This window comes from Perognathus longimembris, chromosome 1 (genome assembly GCF_023159225.1).
Source record: "Perognathus longimembris pacificus isolate PPM17 chromosome 1, ASM2315922v1, whole genome shotgun sequence".
Classification (NCBI taxonomy): domain Eukaryota; kingdom Metazoa; phylum Chordata; class Mammalia; order Rodentia; family Heteromyidae; genus Perognathus; species Perognathus longimembris.
Genome location: NC_063161.1, coordinates 17064229 through 17069303, shown reverse-complemented (window position 1 = coordinate 17069303; position 5075 = coordinate 17064229). Strand labels below are relative to the sequence as shown.

The window sequence follows — 5075 nt, the reverse complement described above, 5'->3', positions numbered from 1 at the left end:
CAGAGATAAGTCTTCATTTGGGAAGGGTAGTTTGCCAAGAAACGTCAGCCTTTTTGTGTCATGAAACCCTAGGCAACGTTTGAAGAGTCTTCAGGCTGTGGAACAACCCTGACTTCACAAGACATGTGGCAACCATATGATACCCTTGAACTTCAACTTTCAAATGAAAATAGAAATTCACTAGGGCAAAGCTCTCTGCTTCAACTCAGATACCCTTGATCACGATGATATAAAAAAAAAAAAAAAAAAAGCATAAAGAACCCCGGGGAAACTTTTTTGTTACACAATTCACCTCTGCTAGAAGTGTTAGTGCTCTATTGTTTCGTTTATTCTAAACTGTTTGTTCTTGCCACCAAAAAAAAAAAAAAAAAAGGTTTTTTTAAAAAATTAAATTCACACTTGAAGACAACACAAACTGGAGCTGGGAAAGACCTTACCTTTCCTTTAAGTAATACCTGGAAAAGGCACTGCTCACAGCTCCTCGTTAGTATAGTGGTTAGTATCCCCGCCTGTCACGCGGGAGACCGGGGTTCAATTCCCCGACGGGGAGGTTAAATTTTTTTTTTGCTATTGGTGACTTAAGTTGGCAGGACGCTCCCTTCAGGTACAACACACGGAAATTCCTTTTTTGCTAAGTGCACAACCACATCTTCTCAAAACGGTGGGCTATAAGAAAAATGCCTCTACGAAAAAGCCTTCTGCGAGGAAACGCTTCATACAGTAAGCAGCTGGGGACCCGAGGCTCGAAGCAAGAGCCGCGGGAGGCCCGGGTGCTTCAGCTCCGAATCGCCTTCTGGCACAGGTCTGCGCGTGCGCAGAGGCGCGCCGCCAGATTACCCGGCGAGGTCGCGAACTCGGCGCGCGTGCCTGTGGGGGAAGGGAGCCGGCGTCTCCGCCCCTAACGGGTGGGGGCGGGCGGACCTGAGCGGAAGTGGGTTGGTCAAGAAGAGGAAGGACCAGTTTCCTTTGACCCTAGGGACTTGTGTACTCGGGAAACCCTGTTCTCCCGCCTCCCCTGGTTACGTGACGCCCTCATCCCAGTAGAGAACTAGCTGGAGGGAGAAGCTGGTCCCTGAAGGACTCAGTTCTCAGCCCTGGCAGCCCTGGAGTGGCGGGTGGGGAGGGAATGGAGGGAAGGGCGGGGTTCGCCGCGAAGATGCGCCATGCTATCGGAGTTCTAAGAAACCGCGCGAGCCCCAGCCCAGCAGGACCTCGTGGCGCAACGGTAGCGCGTCTGACTCCAGATCAGAAGGCTGCGTGTTCGAATCACGTCGGGGTCACAGCTGTTTTCTTTCTTAAAATTTAGAGTACTGAATATAAACCATGGCGTGTTCCCGCCAATTTTCGAAAGATTTAAAAAAAATAAAAAGCTTTTTCGTTCAAAAGTTATCGTAGCAACTCCTACTCTTCACAAAGATGACGCTTCTCACATACAAAAGCCCACAGAATGATGTTTGTGCTGTTGACCTTGTAAAGTTAATTTTTTTGTGTCATTAACGTGTATAATTACTGTTGTGCCTTCGTAGGCCTAGTCGCCCACTGTAGTCCTGGCCATGCATTTAGGCACTTTACTGCACAGGCTATTTTTCCCAAAACGTGCTTTTTAAAAGCAAACAGTGTACAACTTTGACGACATTATAGTAATAGTTTACATGTTAGCTTTTACCACGTGCCAACCACTGTAAAATTACCTTACAATAGGTAACCAATATCTCACTTTTACAGATACAGCCCTGGCACATATCTGAAAATTAGGGAATTGTCAGAGATCACCCAGCTTCAAACCAGCTGACTGACTGCACATCCCTCATTTTAATGTTCAGTGGTGGCCACAAACGAAAAAACATCCTAGGAGCCATTGGAGTTTTGTATTTTCACCAACCTGTACAGGCAGTGACAAGTCAAGCACAACTTGTATTTATCTCTTACTCATTCACCTTTGTAAGCTCTAGGGCTCCCAGTGCTGAATAATGCCTTATAGGTGTGAGTCAAATATTGGCTGAAAAAGGAAAAGAAAAAAGACTTGAAGAAATATTGAAGAAATATTTTTAGATTTTTATTGGATATGTTCTGTAAAGTCTCTTTGAGTTTTACGGGTATTTTGAGAACATCAAGTACCCATTTCTAATTGTTTAGCCTAATAAAGCAAGATAGCTAGACATTGTATTTACACTTGGTTTTGTTCTTCCCCTTCTGTTTGAGTGGATGGAAATTAGATCATGCATTACAGACATAAGCAGTAGATGAAGAAAGATAGCTTCTGTTAAATTATCTCCCCAGACTCTTAGGCTGAATAACACAGAATGTGATTGTAATTTGGAGGCAGGACGTTTAAAGAGGTGATTAAGTAAACTTGAGGCCATTACACTGTTGTCACACTTAGAAGAGGAAGTGTGGGCACACATATTCAGCAAGGATGTGCGTACTCAGAAAGGCTAAGTGGGACAGAACAAGAAGTCAGCAATGCTGCCTAGGTCCTCAGTGTGGATGGAAAGGAAAAGGGTAAACTGGAGGTATAAACAAGACAACACAGGACCTTGTACCATTCTAACTAATTTAGAGCTGTTGTTTATGAGTGTGACAAGATCTGAACTGGCTTCAGAACATTTTTTTTTTAATTGGCCTAGAGCTTTTCCTGAGAACAATTTAGAAATTCAAATTCAGGCACTACTCCCAGTCTACAGACTTAGAAACCTCTAGGGTGGTACAGAGCCACAAACTTGCTAGTTGATATTGATATAAGATCATTTACAACCTCTTGCCTCACATGTTGATAATCAAATAACTTTATCTAAACAGCTTCTAAACTGCAGAGTGTGTGTATACCTATGTGTGTATATTTAATATATTATTGTTGTTGTTATAAACTTTCATTTCACAGGCTCCCATTTCTTTTTCAAGGCTGAGGACTTTGTGTTTCCTCAGAATAGCTTATTGATTGGCTGATTTGGGAGAACTTTTTTTTTAGTACTAGAGTTTGAATTTAGTGCCTCACATTTGATAGGCATGTGCTCCACCGCTTGGGACACTTTTTTTTGTTTGTTTGGTTTTGTTTTTTTTGCCAGTCCTGGGGCCTGAGCACTGTCCCTGGCTTCTTTTTGCTCAAGGCTAGCACTCTACCACTTGAGCCACAGAGCCACTTCCAGCTTTTTCTGTTTATGTGGTGCTAAGGAATCGAACCCAGGGCTTCATGTATAGGAGAGGAGCACTTTACCATTAGGCCATATTCCCAGCCCCCAGTTTTGTTTTGTTTGGTTTTGTTATGAGCCAGTCCTGGGGCTTGAACTCAGAGTCTGGGCACTGTCCATGAGCTTTATATGCTCAAGGTTACTGCTCTACCATTTGAATTGCAGCTCCATTTCTGGCTTTTGGGTGATTGCTTGGAGTCTCATAGACTTTCCTGCCTGGGCTAGCTGTGAACTGCAATTTCAGGTTATTTTAAAAATAAATTACCTAAAACAGATGTACTCTGATAAGCAAATAAAATGGAACTTTTTAAATATTTACTTTATTGTTGTTACAGACATGATATACAGAGGAATTACAGTTGCATGAGTCAGGTAATAAGTGCATTTCCTTTCATACAGTGTTATCTGTTCCCTCATTCTCTCCATTCCCTCCCACCCATCTCCACCTGCATCAATGTCCAGTGTGCTCACTGCTGCACTTTTTCACCTCTTTTTTCTGGAGTTCTGTTCCCTCCCCCCAGCCCTCCTGCAGATATACATGTGAATACACCATAAATAAGGTAAGGAATAGAGAATCATAAGAAAAATAAAAAGCAAATTACAGAAAGTCTAAAATGGAACTTTTTTTTCAGGCAACCTCACTGTACAGTTGAGGCTTTCCTCAACACAAATACACAGCCCCCTGCCTCAGCCTTCAGAGTAGTGAGGATTACAGGTAGGTGCCACCACAGCCCACTTTTACCTTAATTTTGAAAGAAAAACATTTGATTCCAAATTTATTTATATTCATTGCAGAAGTCAGAAAATACAGAAATAAAATACACTGATGAAAGGGGCTGGGAATGTGGCTTAGTGGTAGAGTGCTTGCCTAGCATGCATGAAGCCCTGGGTTCAATTCCTCAGCACCACATACACAGAAAAAGCTGGAAGTGGTTCTGTGGCTCAAGAGGTAGAGTGCTAGCCTTGACCAAAAAGAGGCCAGGGACAGTGCTGAGGCCCTGAGTCCCAAGCCCCAGGCCTGGAAAAAAAACCAAACAAACAAAAGAAAATCAAAATACACTGATGAAAGTGAATTATACAACTCATGAGTGGAGATGGAAAGAGGGACTGGGAGAGAATGAGTGAACAGAAAACTGTAAGGAAATGTACTCATTACTTAACTCGCAACTATAATTCCTCTGTACATCACCTCTATAACAAAAGTAAAAATTTTTTAAATACACAAAAACAATCACCTATGCCCCACTACCCAGGGGGAACTACTAGAAACATTTTGCTTTGTATTAAGTTGGTATTGTTTCTTCATGAAGTGCCCCTAAAAAGGTTCATACGCTCAACACTGGTAGAGCTACTGAGGGGTGACTGGGTCATGAGGGTGTGAACTTTATCAATGAGTTAATATATTCATTCATGAGATCATACTAGATGGGGTATTGGGAAGTAGGGTCTGATTGGAGAAAGTAACATGCCTCTCAGGGGCATATCTTGTTCCCAAATCCTCTCTCTGCTTCCTGGGTACCTTCTGCCCTGATGTTTCTCGTCACAGGCAACAGAGTTAGCCAACCATTGACTGAAACTGTGAACAAAAATTATCTTTTTTTTTTTTTTCTCTTCTTGCCGGTCTGGAGCTTGAACTCAGGGCCTGGTCCCTAGACTTTTTTTTTTCCCCCCAAGTAGTAAGGCTTGAACTCAGGGCCTAAGCAATGTCCCTGAGCTTTTCTGATCAAGGCTAGTAATCTACCACTTTTAGACACAGGGCCACTTCTGATTCTTGAGTGGTTAATTGGAGATGAGTCTCAGAGGGATTTTTCTATCCCAGCTAGTTTTGAACTGCCATCCGCAGATCTCACCCTCTTGAGTAGCTAGGATTACAGGCTGTGAGCCACT

The 5075-nt window shown here is 42.9% G+C and overlaps 2 non-coding genes across 2 annotated transcripts; both read left to right on the top strand.

The window, feature by feature from the left end:
* Positions 1 to 478: 478 nt before the first annotated feature.
* Positions 479 to 550, top strand: Trnad-guc. Its single transcript has one exon. It is a non-coding gene; the product is annotated as a tRNA-Asp (tRNA).
* A 658-nt stretch (positions 551 to 1208) lies between these two features.
* Positions 1209 to 1280, top strand: Trnaw-cca. The gene has a single exon. It is a non-coding gene; the product is annotated as a tRNA-Trp (tRNA).
* Positions 1281 to 5075: the final 3795 nt, after the last annotated feature.